The sequence below is a fragment of the Arvicola amphibius genome, chromosome 8 (genome assembly GCF_903992535.2).
Source record: "Arvicola amphibius chromosome 8, mArvAmp1.2, whole genome shotgun sequence".
Lineage (NCBI taxonomy): Eukaryota > Metazoa > Chordata > Mammalia > Rodentia > Cricetidae > Arvicola > Arvicola amphibius.
Window position 1 is genome coordinate 94,872,859 of NC_052054.1, and position 17,281 is coordinate 94,890,139.

General features: G+C 41.3%; 1 protein-coding gene across 11 annotated transcripts in view; it reads right to left on the reverse strand.

Moving 5' to 3' along the window:
• Pam (peptidylglycine alpha-amidating monooxygenase) overlaps window positions 1–17,281 on the reverse strand; it is a 289,362-nt gene that overhangs the window by 225,730 nt on the left and 46,351 nt on the right. The gene's annotated exons all lie outside the window — the stretch shown is intronic.

Below are 17,281 nucleotides of genomic sequence, written 5' to 3' on the forward strand. Positions count from 1 at the left end.
TTCCCACAGTGCAGGGTACCCTGCCCTCTCTTAAGGAGGGAGGGGGAGTGAGGAGGGTAAATGGGAGAGCGGGAGGGGGAGTGAATGGGAGGAGGGGAGGAAGTGTAAATTTTTTAATGGAAAATTTTTTTTTTAAAAAAGGCTACCATTGGCGTGGGGGAAAGGATTGCAATGGTTCTGAAGACAAATAACACGAACTCACTTGTCTCAGGGATGTAAGGAGAAGACGGGTAGTTTCAAGACTGAGGAGTTGAGCACACAGGAAAGGGATGTTAAAAGGCTATCAAATGGGCTGTGCTTAGTTAAACAGGGAGAACACAGTGTCCTGGATGTCACAGCACAGCAGGAACACTATAGATAACGATGCATTTTTCAAAGTTAAACAGAAAGACACTGGATTTTTTTCCCACACACAAACATAGATAATTGAGTAGAAAGATATAATTGCCTGATTTATACTTACATAGAACATACGTGGAGCACAACACTGCTGGTCACTGAAGCAGTCAAGAAGAATAAGCTACTAATTTTAAAGTCTTTGGAAAGGCTCCACAAATGTGAGCATCTGGGACAGGAAAGAGTGCATGCAGTATGTGGGATGAGATCCACACAGGCGGGGACTATGGCAATTCTTCACTGCTGGTCACCCCACTAACATGTATAATTTTTGGTTCATGTTATCACTTTAAAATATTTTTAATTTTAAAATTTAAAGACTATAAATGCTCTCCATGTTTCATCTAAAATAAACTCTGGTCCTTCACACAGTACTTAAGGCCCACTCTTACCGAGAACACCTTGAGCATCCAGCCCCACCTCCTAATTACTTTCAATATAGGAAATGAGGTCATTTCCTGCAATACTCACAGTTACTCATAGGAATGCCCTATAAAGCATGTTATCATAGTGAATATGTATTATTTCGTCAGATAGCTACTTGTCACCAAAGACAAAGCAGTGTTCTTGGAGCTGGAGACATGGCAGTAAAGCTTCCAACTATCAAAGAATACAGGGTCACACTGGACAGACATAAAAATTAATTCAACTACCCATGAAAACTGTGTCATTTGTTAGCTAGGGACTCACGTTAAAATAAAAACAAACGAAAGCAGAGAATGAGAAACCAGCTCTCTGAAGCAGTCAAGAAGAATAAGCTACTAATTTTAAAGTCTTTGGAAAGGCTCTACAAATGTGAGCATCTGGGACAGGAAAGAGTGCATGCAGTATGTGGGATGAGATCCACACAGGCGGGGACTATGGCAATTCTTCTAACCGGGAAATACATCTTTGCCTGTGTCGGAGAAGTGGAGAAATAAAGGCAAACGATTAGAGAGATCATCTTTTAAGACTGGCTTTTGAGGACCTGGTTTACAGTGACTAGGATAAAAGAAAAACTATCGAAGAGTTTTGAGAAGAGAGGCATGACCGGGCATATGCTTTGAAGAAGCCACTGTGGCTCTCTCTCTACATTAAGACTGGACATGAGAAACCTGAAGACAAGTTAAGCGTTTGTTGTCATTTGACACAAGATTTAATGATGCTTGGAACTGAGTGGGACTGATGGAGATGCTTGAAAATAGTTGAATTCCAGATATGCTTTGAAGGTGCCGCTAACAGGACATCATCGTAAAAGAGAAGAGTAATGCAACCCATTCCCCCAACGTTATCTTGAGCAACTGAAACAGTGCCATCTAATAAAAACTGAACTAGAATCATGCACATTCTTTAAATAGTTTGTGGAAGTCACATTTTAAAAGCAAAATGGCAAAAGTGAAATCAATTTTTAAATATAGCTTATTTAACCCAATGTAGCCTAGTTATAATTTCGAGTAAGTAATCAATGTGAAAGTTACTAAAATATTTCAAATTATTTCGCATTTACTCTTTAAAGTACACCTTGATTTAGAAGACCTGCATTTAAGCGCTAAACATATGAGTAGTGACTGCCAGAGTGGACAACTAGAAGGATGATGTGTTCTTTTGCCTTGGATTATGTGCAAGTTATGTAAAGCAACTAACATGGGATCCAAGTCATGATGTGGATAGTCAGTAGGGTAAAACTTAAACTCAGGGTAAACACTTTGAGAAATAACTGCAATCCCATAATTACTAATGTCCAGGCATAAGCATATATTCCCGATGACGCACTGAATTACCTCAACAACAATGGTCTTTCCTTTTGTTAAACACCAAGTTTAAAAACCAGTGCCCTCCCCATTTTGGGGGGGCATTAGTATAAAGGCAAAAAAGACTTTTTCCAAATACTGAAATTTGGAAGCAGATAGCTGGTGAGGGATCAGTTAGGCAAGTAAGAGAATGAGCTGCAAACCAATCAGGGAAGGGGCTCTTCAAACTAAAGCCTACGCCGATTAGAAAAATCAGATATCATTTCAACATTTTGCTAAGCCTAGGAAATTGTCAAATGATTGTTTCTGTATAATCAGTCTTTCAGCAATGGTTTAAGCTTGCTGGAAAATCTTCACAGGGCTAGCATATTAAAAGATAATTGCAGACAACTATCCAAATTGCTAAATGTTCATTCAAGGGATAAGTATGCTCCTTTGATACTCCAGTTTCTTCTACACAGAATTTAGAGACTTGCCTTTTTAAATGTTAGCATCCAAGGCTGAGAAATAATGGCCAAAGCATATATGGGTCATTAGAACAGCTCTAGTTATGTCAGATAATGTAAAGATTTGAAGTTTTGCAACACGCGCTGCGGCTGGGTTGAGAGGAAAAGCTAATGAACCCAGAAAGACTGGGTGTTCCTGCAACAACCCATTTCTCTTGAAATGCCTCAAAAGCATTATGCTGCTGTTTCTGGGGCCTCTCAAGTGACAAAATCCCTCAGGCTTCCTCAGCTGCCTGTCTCCTGGCTAGCAGCCCTGCTCTTCCTTAGCCTACGCTTTCCTTCAAAGTCTCCCACCATCTCATCAGAAGGAAACAGGGGTAACCGTACAAACAGGAATTTATGGTGGGGAAGTGAGGGTTGGTGGCCTCCGGATGTAGCATAATACAGTATCCTCAGTAGTCATTTGGTGGATGGGAGTTATTGGCTTGAAATAAAATTCACAAAAAGCTTAAAGGAAGACGAGAATCAGAGAAAGACAGACTAGAGAAGTCGCTGGAATATAATGTTAGTGCCACACCTGGAGTCGGCTATGAAAAGAGAAAAGGAAAATACTTTGTGAAGCAAAGAACTCAAGAGAAAATTAGCAGAGTTGTACAGTTGGGAAAGCAGAATTGAGAGTCAGGAAATAAAAAGGCTAACAGGACGGCAACAGGTTGGCCACCAAGTAAACTCAGGATTTTCAGAAAAGGGTATTCTTTAGCTGGATTCACGAAAAGTGAACTTATCACACTCTGTGAAAATGTTGTTCAGCAAACGTTAGCGTGAAAACAAAATGATAGTGACTAAGTGGGCAGAAAGTCATTCCTTGTGCACACTCATGCTCTTAGCCAAACCTTCTAGAAGCCCAAGATCACCTTGTCCTCTGATTTCTTCTGCACTGTGTTTACTGCATCTCACCTGTGCGAGGTGGGGGTCCTATACTAATTATTGTGCCTGCATTTTAGTAGAAGGGGACCAAGATGATCTTTTCCAATCAGGCAAACGTTGCTGGCTGAGTCCTGTGCTGCCATAATGCCATTAATAAATGATGTTACTTCCATTTTCTCTACTGAGTTTCTCGGGCATGTCTTAGCTTAAGTTGTGCCATACAAATGCTATGAGACTGTTTCAATTTATGCAAGTTTTGAGATGGTGAGCTCAGCCCTTGATGACGAACATGAAAGGCTGACCAGATAGTCTCCAGCTTCCTTTCTTATGCCTTTGCATCGAGGGAAATCACCTAACCGTCCCTCAAGTCACTAGCGCGGCCGTGGTAACATCCAGAAACCAAACTTCTGTCCCCATCACAGTTTGCTCACTGTTTGTTAAGTCATCTATGACAGACGCTCAACAACAGGCATGAGAAACCCGTTCTCTGTAAGCTCATCCGCTAGACTTGTCCACAGCACTGGCCTAGCAATCGCCTATGGAAGAGCAGCAAGCATTGGTGCCTGTGCTTTCATGCCCTTTAAAACACTGCTGCAGGACTCTGCTCCTCTCCATCTGCTCCAGGCCACAGGAGCCAGCTGAGAGAAGCAGGACCCTTTAATTCCATCAACCCTCCTCTCAAAAGACTGTTTTGGAACAGTTAATTGCAAGAAAATGCAGCCACTACAGGATCCCATTCCCATAACAGAGCTTGGCAGAAATAAGGCCACCGCAGAGAAGAATGTTCTTCACAAATGAGCTCACTGATCGCTTCTCTTTCTGCACTGTTCACTCCATTTTAGAGATTAGCACAATATGAGAGCATCAATAATTAAGAGAAAGCAGGGAATGTCAGTGAGAGAAATGGGCAGTGTGGTGACAGCTCTCTGATCTGCAAAGACTCTGGAATAGCCAAGATTCAGGAGAAGACCCTGGCTCTTGCACTTCTTTGCTGCTTGACTTCGCTCCCACTAGTGGGGGGGAAAATTCCCCCTAGAAATAAAACTCTGAACAAGTTTTCAAAATAGTGAGTTATCCTAGCCGTCTTTGAAGTTCTTGTTTTGAAGTCTCCTTCCATCTTATCTGCCACCTACTGACCAAGAAGATTCCAAACCCTTAAAACTCTAATTTTCATTAGCTCCTTGATCTCTGATTTTTCTTTCAAAGATAAACTTTTAAGATAATTTTTTAACGAAGTAAAAAAGATTAGGAAAGCAACGGGCACTGGTTCAAGCTGATTTGAGATGAAACAATCTCTTCTATCACAGAGAAAGCAGCTGTTCTCTGAAGAAGCTGTTCCTTTTTTATTTTTTTCAAGTGAAATGGATTTCATCTCTCCTCACCCTAATTTACTAGAATGAGAGAAAACAAGTGATCAGCGTTGAATTGACTATTCTTACTTTGAGAAGAATCATATTATGCCATATTTTATTGATACTCATAGGAGACCCTGTCCTTTCTTGCATGGAGACAGAAGAAGAAGGGGTTAGAGGGTAGGAGGGGGGATGGAGCTACTAGGAGGGGAGGATGGGGGGGATGCTATGGTATAGATGTAAAATAAGCAGATGAATACAAAATTGTTTAAAAATCACACATTTAAAGGTGTTTGGATTTTTCTCATGTGGGAACTTGAAATGGTTTACACGGTGATGAAAAGTAGATATTAAAGTGAGCAAAGAGATATGTAAACAAAAACATAAGCAAATATACTTTTATTTCTACAGCTATTTTTATAGATTAATAGTTATGGACAATTGTTTGGCTCACTGAATTATACAACTTATTGACATTTTTCATGTTTTGATTGACAGGTAAACACCACAAGAATGTAAGATCAGATTTTCTTTCTATATGAAATCCTAAGGCCATGTACTACCATGGCAACAGAAAGAAACAAGAGTAAAAATAACTACTTCCCACAATATAGGTGTTTGCCAAAGCCCTTGTGTTTTAAGCCGAGCTGCTACGGTACTGTTTAGTTTTTCCTGAGTAAATGATTTCAATTTGGTTTTAAGAATACAAGCAGAAACCAGCTCTTTTCCCTTCCATCTACTTTTCTCCTGAGAACGACAGCAAATGGAATTGAGGACTTTTGCCCACAATAAACACACTGCAGAAGTTTCTTTCTCCCATCTATCCCTGCTCTTTTTGTAGCAAAGGTTAAAAAAGCTTTGAAGTGTAAACTATTTTATATTCAATACGTATAAACCCATGCACTAAGATTCCAGCCGCATTAATAGTACATGTTGGATATATACAATAAAAGAAACTGGTTTTTGCAGCTGGGCCTAGAGGTATTGATCATAAGAATGCACTACTGTGCCTTTCCTAGGAAACGATAGGGCCAACTTGCCAGTACCATCCGTCAGAGCTCATGACTCACATGGCATCATGCCATCACTGAATGACAGTGTTATTCAAAACTTAGGGCTATTAGGTCTCATGTTTGGGTCTCCAGTGGCCCAGCCATTACCCTTCAGATTCTGAAAGAAAACTCGGGCTCATTCACATAGGACTTAACTAATAGAATTTCTGTAGTCCCTACCTAATCAGCCTTGTTTAATTAACCTGCTCTGCTGTTAGCCTCTCAATAAAAATTTAAAGTGAGAAGTGTGTCGCTGTATAAGCCTCACCTCTGTGACTCAAGAGTTTTGAACACTGGAATTAGAGAAACATTTCTTTCTAATTCAGTTTCTCCTGACTACTTATCTTGAGGCATTTTAATATCCTCTGGGAGGAGTGTATTTATTGAATTAGGCCAGAATTTCATGTTCCCAATTGGCACGACTTTATGTAAAAAAAAAAAAAAAATCATGAGATTTATGGATTTAATGTTATCTTTCTGTAGTAGGCAGAAAATGGCCCCAAAGATACCCGTGCCCTAAAATGTAGAGTCTGTGAATATGCCACACAGCATGATAGGAATGACTACTTAAGTGGCTAAAGACAAAGACACCAACATGGTTAGGCTGTCCTGGGTTATACAAGTGGACCCAGGCTAAGGGACAGCATGCATCTTTTAAAGCAGAGAGCTTTCTCTGCCTACAGAGAACCAGAGAGATAGCAAGGCCAAGGCTTATCTTCTCTTCCTTGTTGTGAAAACGGAAGAAGGAAGCAATGAGGCGCACAAAGCCGGTGGTCCTCGGAAGCTACAAGGGCATGGAACTGGATTCTTCCTCAGAGCCTCTTGGGAGAAAAATGTCCTCAGTCCTGATGACTTGTAACCAAAAAAACTATAATGTAAGACCTTTGTGCCCAGTAAGCAGCAATTCCCATAGTAATTGGGTAGAGCCAAGAAGAAGCTAATAAACCTCCTTCATTGTGCTACACAGATCACTTCTTTTCGTGGAAGGGTTAAAAGCTGACTGGGGGGAAATGGTCAATTCTAAACTGGGAATCATGGGGACAGGAAAACATGGGATTCATGAACATTGAGAGTGTCATACAAAGCCTAGAACCCAGGCTCCCATTTCCGGCTTCAACAGTGCCTCACAACTTGAGCGTCTGGCCTCCTCTGAATGTTAACCTACACATCTGTTTTCTCCATACAATTTCCTTGGATTATGTGGATTTCCTTTCAGTGATCTGTCTGACGAGAGCCAATAGAATCATTTTTCTGCTCCACTTCATTTACCACGTGCTGTCAAATCTGCAGACTTGGCATTTCCATAATCCAGTAAGAACAAATTTAACCATTACTCTTAAAACGCAGTCTTACTACAACATGGAAAGGTAAAAGAACCTGTCCTAGAGTCATTTTTAAGATGACGCTGCCTGAGCAGCATTGGATTACCTCTGACTCAAATAGGATAAAGGGCACCGAGAGTACTACTTCCATAGTCAGGCTGGCAGAAGACTATTTTCATTGACACTTACAAATTGAAACTGAACTTATATTTTAAACTATAAATTCATTTAACCGATGAATTATTATATTGCTTGAGCCATGAGCAAAAAAATAAGATAGGATTTCACATGAACCATAATAGTTTTATTTCCAGCACAAGCATTATGAGTATATTTTAATAAGAGTTTTTAAAAGTAGGGTACAAGTTTAGATGGACTCAACTCTTCAACATTTACCATACTGGAATTTAAATTATGTACTATTACAGTTTGCTCCTACCTTTTAGAAATGGTTTCTAAGAACAATCAATGAGCAACTTAACAAACACAAGGGCAAGTATCAAAAAGGTAATCGTTTAAGTAAGACTGCTTTAGTATGGTTTCAAGACTAAAAAAAATTATAAAAATAAACATTTTGTGCTACTTATGATGATATATCCTTCGGTTCCTAGGAGCTAAATGTAAATTTTAATACAGTTTTATACTCTTATAACCACTATTTCTTACTGCTTCTTATAGAAAATTACATGTAGTATTAATGTTCCACTAGCATAATTTCTCAGAAACAAATCAAAGTTAGTATATTCCACAGGAGTCTAAAAATATAAGCCTCCAGAAATGAACAATCTAAGCCAGTTTTGTATCTCTCACCAGAGCAATCTGCCTGCCTGCTGTCCATAATAAAGGTTCAGTCACGTGGAGAGACAACACAGTCTCCATCCAAGCCATTCTCAACCCCCTGTCCCCTTGTGAAGCTATTTACTAACATTTAGGAAAACACCTCTTTCCCACTATTCTCCTCAAATCCCGCTATCACAGTGCTCGTAGGATGTGCTGAAATTGTTTATTGGCAATCCAGGAAAAGACCTACGGGAAGAACGCTCGCTCTGTGTGGTAACCGAGCAGTGGGTTGCGGGCGTCATCATCGCTGCTTACTGAGGAGACAGCCTGTAGGAGAGTAGCTGCAATGGAAAATTAACTTCCAGAAGAAAATCGTCAGTCACAGCTCTGCACCTGATGCTGCAAGTGATGGCTCAGTGTCCTCAGGAGAAGGCTGGATAAACGCTTATCCTCGAGAAAAGATGGACATCTAAGTATCTCATCAAGCACCAAGATCATTCCAGCACAACCCTAGAAACACGTGGAAGTAGGACCTAAGTATGAAATCACTGTCCGCATACTTGGAACTTCACAGCACAAATAAATCTGTGCTCTTCCAACAGTACCTTCCCACATGATGCTAGTATCACAGAGGCGGGAGGAAATATAAGTAAGAACATGTAATTCACATACCTTCAAGAGCCTTAGCTGCCCTGTGACGCCTGTAAAAATATTTAAAGGGTTCTGTGTATTTCAAACAGTTTGAAAATGAAGGCTCTCGTGTTGGTGCTGTTCTTGCTTATCAGAGGGAGTAGAAGGACATTGTGTATTCACAGTGCATACATGCATACATACACAAGACTTTAAACATAAAATATAAATCTATTATCAGTGATTGTCTGAAATTTCCCTATAAGTTGAGATTTCAGTTAATAGTATATTGTAGAACACAAGAAACCTGAAGCAAAATAATAAAGGTGTTTGGCAATTCTTGTAATAGCATACAGAACAAAGCACTTACCTGCCATTGCTAGGGACGTCGAAAATCACACTGGAAGGAGAGGAACAGGAAGGGGGCTTTATCCTGGGATGAATCATCCCCACATAGATGCTCTGAGCAACCCCTGAATGCATACTGACATCATCAGGACTGACTTGGAGGCAGAGGATACTATGGTAACGGAGCAATGTGCTGGGAGACAGATGCCTTTAATTGCTTTAACAACTTCCTGGGGCTCAGGCTACCAGGCTTGGATTTGCTAAGTAGGAAATGAAGGCTGTCACAGGGGCAGCAAGTGTGACGCAGAGCAAGAGGACTCCGTGAATTCTGAAATTATTAATTTCAGCGTGACTTCTTAATGGCAAATGTTATTACATGGCTCCACTGGCAACAACCCTTTCCCATGCGGCGCTCTGAGGAAGATACAGGTCAATACAGAATGCTCTGAGGTAACCAGAATCTAAGCTCATATAGAATTCTCTCACTTAACAAGCATTAATATTATTGCTTTACAAATATCCTTTTCCCTGGCAGTGAATGCTTGATTCACTTTGAAAAGAAAGCCCACATCTGTGCCTTAGGAAGTCAGCGTGCTGATAACAATGACAACTGATTCTCTCTATTTACTTCTCTGAGAGGTGGCAGCTGTGGGTCCATTTATCTCTGAGCTCCAGTAAATCCTTGCCAACAGGTCACTTATCCAGTAACCACCACCAGAGAAATGCCTAATTGTAACATCCAGATAAAATGAGTCGGAAAAACCCCAACTTGCTGCCACACTTCTCTTGGTGAAGTCTCCTGTTAAAGGCAGAATAACTTCTCCCCGTAATAACGCCCTCCGCTGGAAACCACACAAAATGCAAAGTGTCCCTTTGAACCCTTTGTCCTCCCAGGCATCTGTCACCCATGTTGAAGAGAGCACAAACCCCTTTAAAAATACCAGGTTTGGAGTAATTGCTTAAAATAACCAGGTTTCAGCATCAAACGGAGTCTCTAATGACATCCTGCGCTTATCTGATCAGTTGCAACACTTTAATAAGTATATAATTTATCATCTGTGCTACGAAAACTATTGTTTTCTTTCCCATGAATATTTGATTAACATGTTTTTCAACAATACTAGGGCCTAATTTTTTATTGTAACTACTGCAATTGTAAAGATAAGCAAGTAAGTTGGCAGGTCTTCCTAAGGAAAGTCCCAGCACAATAATAACTGAAGGTTGTCATTCTCTACTGTATACTTAGATCTCAGATCTTCCAAAGAAACTATTATTATCTCTATCTCAATTTGGATGAAGCCAAGACTGCCTTTTAATGTTCCCCTTGTAAGTAAATAGCTTACAAACGTCTAACAACAACTTGGCTTCAAAATCAGCAAACGGAATAAAACAGTACCAATTTCCAATCTGAAAAAAGTATAGAGAGTTTCTAATCTAATTGACAAGTTGGGAGTTCTTATTCCTGTAGAGGTTGGGAGAGACTCTGAGGCAGAATAGTAACGTCTAGTCTCTCCCAAACACAACATTTCCTTAAGTTGAGAAATGGGAGAGAGCACGCCAATAAAGCTCCTATTCTTTCAGAGAGCCTGCCTGTAAAGCCAAGTAGACCAAACTCAAGCAGGTGCGAGCAGAAATACTAGGAGCCAGTGAAACAGCTTGTCAAGTAGGGTGCTTGCTACTAAGTCTGGCAACCTGAGTTGGATCCCCAGGAACTATGGAGTAGGAGAGAACCAACTCCTGAAAACTGACTTCTTGCTCATACACACATGCTATAACACACACACACACACACACACACACACACACACACACTCTAAATATATATATATATATATATATAAAAGTATTGCTCCATGTGTGTTGTTAATAGGTGCAATGCTTGCTTAGCATGCACAAAGGTCTCTGAGTTCGGGCTCATAAACCGTGTCTGCCAGCTCATGCTGATGATGCCAGAAATCAGGTAACGGCGAGACGCTAAGTAGTTCAAGGTCATCCTCTACCATGGAGCAAATCTGAAGCTCAGTCTGGCTTTCACGACACCACCTCCCAAACTATTTATTTTTGTTTATGTGAAGATGCACTGAAAAATACCTAGAAGATGCACCACACAGGTATGTTAGGAGTGACGAGCTGAGCAATGGAAACTACAGACTCTCTGAAGGAGAGTCCTTCAATGTTTTTTATAAGATGAGTCTGTGAATTAAAGGAGATTTAACCATGGATCAAATACAGTCACTCAACAAAGGGACCTCCACCTGTGTGTACTCTGTAGCAGTCACCCTATGCTGACCACACAGAGGGCTCGTCACAGCTTCAGCGGGCCGGGTCTGAAACTCAAGCGCAGTATTCAAGGTTGCGTCAAACAATCCTGACAAAGAGGTATCCTGCCTAGCTAAATGGAGCTACGTTGTAAAAGTGAATTAAGAGTATCAAGGAAGCAAAACGTACCAAGGGGAGCAGGTGTATTGACTTTTCCAGACACGGGAGCCAAAGAGGAAAAACAATCCATCAATACAACTAGTGTGTCAGATATTTCTTTTTCTAAAGAACAGTTACAGTAAGAGCATAAACACAAAGAAGACAAAACTAAGAGGTCTCTAACACTCTAAAGGGCTAGAGAAAACATGGATGACTGCCAGGAGAAATAAATCCTGCCAGTGGCCCTAGGTGTTCAGATTATGTGGTCTGCGAAAGATGCTTCTTTTGAGAAAAAGGCCTAATTTCTCCAACTCCTGTGCACAATTCACCCTGAGACAGCTTTTAGTTTCCTCTTAACTGATTTTTCAAAACAGATAAATGCAATATGTTCTGCCCTACACTCTTGTTCCCTTTTCTCCTCTACTAGTTTTCTCTCCGCAAACGACGCGACGTCGCTGACTACTTGCGGATCGGAAATTCATCAGTTGATAACTTTGTATAAAAACTCCACCACCTCCTTTCAGCCTTTGCGTTGACACCCCAGGAGAGCAGCAGTGAGGCCTGGTGAAAAACGCACCCACATTAGACCACCCACAGAACCGCAAGGTCCGGAAGCTAGAGCAGCAGCTGAGAGCAAAGACAAATCTACCCAGCAACAGACTAGCCTCTCCTGCCTTCTGACAGATCCCAGCTGGATAACTGGATTTCCCCTGGATCTGTCCTAACTTCAGGGCGGGAGCGGGGGAGGGGAGAGCAAGCAGGCAAAAAAAAAAAAATGCTTATTCTCTGAGCATCCCAAAGCTTCAAGGGCAGCCAAGCAGAAAGAAATCAAAACTTAAAAGTGCAAAAATAATTCTTTTACAATAAAAAGTGTGCCTGTCAAAGAAATCACCCCCACGGACTCTCTATGTCTGCTAAATTACATCTAACTCTCTAACTTCCAGAAACTGCCTTAACCTTTGAATTGAAGTTAGGGAGTCGAAAGGCCCTTAGCCTGGCAAGTATGCTAATCTGATGTGAATTCAAGCCGGTGAGGTTAAAGTCCAGAGGGACAAGGAAGAGCAGCCTGCTCCGGTGGCCACTGAACTCCCTCCCCCATACACATCTAGTAGAATAAGACGAAACACCCTTAACCCAGCCTTGGTCCACTGACACTGCACGCCTCCTAGCCCACAGGAGCAGTACCCTTGGCTGTCCTGCTCTTGGTAGAATGGTTACCAAACTCAACATCAGCTCAGTACACACGGGAAGGGCATGGGGCTTTTTGAGCAACATTTGGAATTCAGTATTTTAATTAAAGTAAGTTGACAGTGAGTTAATGACAAAGCGCAAGAACTGGCGGAAGAAGGACATATCCTACGTCATACTAAAAGCCAGGCAGTGACCTGAGACCGCCCCATCTGACATTTCACAGCTATCTAGTCTTATTCTGCCTTCAACGTATCTCCCTCTGGGCCATTCTATGATCATTACGTTGTCCTTGATATGTCTTTAGCTACCTGACCAGTTTATTACCAGCTACCACATCTGAAAGGCTCCCCTGTCGGACACTGCATTAACAAGCCTGCCCTTGCCAGTCTTACCTCCCAGCGCATCCTAGCATGGCCCCCACTAGACCATCCATGCACTAATAAGCCCTGTACTTTCCTCTAGAAATGCATGCTGCTTCCTTCTCGGAAAGCTCCATGTCTACCTCTCCATCCCTGCCTTGCCCCCACGCGTCTCTCGTCTCTCACTATCTATGAAAGCCCAGTCCGTCAAGACCAATCTCATCGCTCCCATCAGAAATCTGGTTCTATAACGTGGTTCTCCAGGGCTCTTTACCTCTCTCATTGGACTTAAAACATCCTTTTGTGACTCTAGGATTACAGCTCACTGGTACACTTAACCCATGAGGTCCCTTCCCTGCAATTAAAAGGAAAAAGAAGTATAATGCAGGGTTACTGGAATTCCCTACTTCCTCTGACCTTCGGAAAAGTAGAGTCCTTGTTCACTTCTTATTCTCTACACAGAACTGTGCTTGCACTCGGCATCCACGCAATTCATATTAAATGAGCACAAACTATGTATCCTGTTTTCAGTACTGCAAAGTACTTATGAGTAAACTCTTTTACTTAGCCTTTTTAAAACAACCCACATGCTGTAGTAAGGCACAAATATGAGTGTTACTTTCAAAAGTGAAAATAAAAGCCCGGAAGAGGTACCAGCACTCGGGAAGCAGAAGCAGGTAGATCTCTATGTGTTCGAGGCCAGCCTGCTGTACTGAGTGAGTTCCAGGACAGTCAAGGCCATACAATGAAATGTCTTGAAAAAACAAAATAAATAAATGGAGAAGGAGGAGGAGGAGGAAGAAGAGGAGGAGGAAGAGGAAGAGGAAGAGGGGGAGAACAACAACAAAAAGAAGAAGAAGAAACACAAGCTCAACTAGCTTTCATCATTTCTGCCATACAAGTTCTAATTTCCCTGGTTATTATGTTTGCCATTTGGACATCTCCCTTCTAACGAATACCTGCCTTTTCTGTAAGCAGGCCAAGTAGACTGCCCCAGGTATAGAAACTTTTTTCTGTGTGTGAGTGATTTGGTTTGGTTTTGGTTTAATTGCTTTTCTGTTTTTAATTTTTCATAAGAGTTTTTTGGTAGAGGTGTTTTGCCTGTGTCTATGGCTGTGCAGCATGTGCCTGCAATTCCTGTGGAGGCCAGAAGGTGGTGGTGGATCCTTGGAAGGATACTTCACATGCCTTAAAAAGAAATGTGGCTACTCGGTTTTATCCTCGTAGAATTTAAATTTTTCTTTCATTTAAAGGTCAAGAATTATATCCTTACTCTACCTTTTAACTCACTCAAGAGTTCATCATCTTAAACACATATCTGAAACTAAACGCAGATAACAAAACCCTTAGTGTTTTGAATCTTATAGTAAAGAATTATACATTATGGCTTACTTCAATGCCTAAAACTTATTTCAGCACTTCAAGATTCTAATTTTGATTATGATTCCCAGAGGAAGTGATGGATTAAGTTCTAATATTTTTTTTTTCCTAAAAAAACTAGCTGGAGATAACTTACTATTTTAGCCCTTCAATTAGTATGATTTAAAATACCTCTTCCCTGGGATACAAATAAAGAACTCTAAGGGAAATGTGGAGCATATGAATTGAAGCAGAGATTTTGTTTCGTGTAATAAATGCAGGCATTAGAGGGGTTAAGGATGATGCCCTGTAGCCTAAGTGGTCCAGCAGAGCTAAAAGGGTCTGACAGCAGGCCTGGGCTCAGGGCTCATGAAGCATCCCTTCTGTACAGGTATCTCGCAAAGGCTGTTCAGACAAGATTTTCTATCTGGATTTAAATTAATCAACCAGTTGGTTGCACAATCCTGGAATTCCTTCCTTTTCACAGATTAAAGCAGGTTTACTGGCAGTTCCCGGATCATATCAATGGCTTCTAGAAGGTCACATGAAGCAATCTACATCAAATGTGCCTCTTAAGTAGAAAGTCCCCAACCACAGCACCCTCTGTAACCTGCTGTGTGTGACTTGTGCAGTGGATTCACCCATTTTAATGAACTACCCTGGTTTTCTTTGCCTTTCTTCCTCCCCAAAAACTAAAGGATAACTCATAAATTTTAATACTATTAATTACAGAGAAGCTTGTTTTCTTCTGTATCAGGTTAAAACAATATAAATGGGTCAGTTAAAATCCACACTGGGAAGAGGAGCACAAAAGTAAGGATTCTGGTCCTCAAGGGCCATGCCCATCACAAGTGAGCAACCACTGAAGCAGAAATGGTATATTAGGTGACAGCTACAATCACTGTCAGGCAAGTTGTGCTCTAGAAACAGGGGAATTTAATAAAAATTACCCCGAGTCAGGTGGAAATGTTTGTCTGGGTGAGAAAACAGATTTTAGTGCATTGGGAGAGTCTTTAAAATCTAGTGTTCTATTGCTTTTCTGCTGCAGTAAGAGAATGAATACAATCTAGTAAGATACTAATCACGTGTGTCTTGAACACTAAATGCAAAAGCCAAGGACAGAGAAGCTAAGCTAAGGATGAGAGACTATGAAGTGTTCAAGACCAGCGCTTGTCTCACAACACTGTAGGAACAATAACTACCAACCCAGAATCTCAGAGGAGTTCCAAGAACTGAGCACATCACCCCCTCCTCTCTCCTATAAACAACCCCCTAACTTCTAGAGTGGGGGGCTAGAGAGATGGCCCAGTGACCAAAGACCATTGACTGTTCTTTCAGAGGACCTGGGTTCAATTCCCAGCACCCACATGGCAACTCACAACTGTAACTCCAGTTCCAGGGAACCTGACACCTTCACACCAAAGCACATGACATAAAGTTAAATTATATGAACAAGATTCCCAACTTCCAGCCGTGAAAGGAAGACGATACTCAGAGGATGTTTAGAACACAACGTTGAATCTACTACACCCAAGTTCTGTGCAGCTAGACAGGTCACTTAACTCCCTCGACTTCAATTTTGTCAGCCTGGAGGTTGAGGCAAGACAATCGCTACCTAATGCACTGGGGATATAGTGTTGAGCAGAACTTGTATTTCCACATGGGGGATGAAAAGAATAGCAACTTACAGCCATTTTTATACATGTACAAAGGAGTTCGGATGAGCCATACCACGCGATGATGAGTTAAGCTCTGACTCGTCAGGGTGATGTGCGGGGTCAGAAGAGATTACACTGGAAAAAGAAGGAACAAGAAGCATGGGCTAGGAAAGACTCTTCAAGGCATACATATTCAAAAGAGTGACATTTAAAAGAACTGAGCTTAGAATGTTTGAAGAGCATAAGTCCAATAAGTCTACAGCAGCAAGTGGCAAATACAGACAGACAGACCCCTAGCAGAGAACTGAGTGAAGGAGCAAGTCAACAGGGAATGCCCGAACGAAGCTGTGTGGAGAGGAACGAAGCTGCACAGAGAGGACGCACCTGGAAATCCGAATTTGGGAGCCCCTCATTTAAAACAGACCTACAGAAAGCACCCAGAGAGCTGAATCTCTCTAGTCCTACCTTTTCAGTAACTGAATTTGTGTGTACGTGTCAGGGAGATGATTAGCAAAACGCGAAGAAGAGAAAAGGGGAGACGGGTGAGAGGTTGACGCTGTCGACACCTAGGGAACAGTAGGGCCTTCTTACCATTCTGCACTGAGGATGGTCCCTAGGTCAAGAACGAGTTCACCAGACAGACAAATCAGTAAAGAATCAGCTTTCCAAGGCACTGGAACTTAAATCATTTTGATAGTTATTTCTTAAAATATAAGTATAGCTTACATATTTTATCTCTATTTTATGGTTAGAAATCTACAATTTATGCAAAACAAGTTTAAAATAAAAAAGAAATCTACATCTGGGTAGTGGTGGCACACACCTTTAATCCCAGAATTTTGGAGGCAGAGGCAGGTGGTTCTCTGTGAGTTCGAGGCCAGCCTGGTATACAAAAGCTAGTCCTAGGACAGTTAGGACAGACCTAGGACAGACCTCTGTTCAAGGCCAGCCTGGTCTACAAGAGCTAGTTCAAGGATAGGCAACAAAGCTACAGAGAAACCTTGTTTTGAAAAGCCAAAAAAGAAAGAAAGAAAGAAGAAAGAAAGAAAGAAGAAGAAAGAAAGAAAGAAAGAAAGAAAGAAAGAAAGAAAGAAAGAAAGAGAAAGAAAGAAAGAAAGCTATAACTTAGAGGCAATAATGCATTTGTTCAAAGTGACCAGGTTTCAAAATCAGGGTATAACAACCCTGGAGGCCATGCCCCTCCCACCCAATACTGCGTTATCCATGTAGAAATTTTTATTTCCCCAAATGCACTTTAAAGACTCCAGCTGGCAGAGTCCGTGGACATGAGATGCTCTCCAATCAGCACTCGA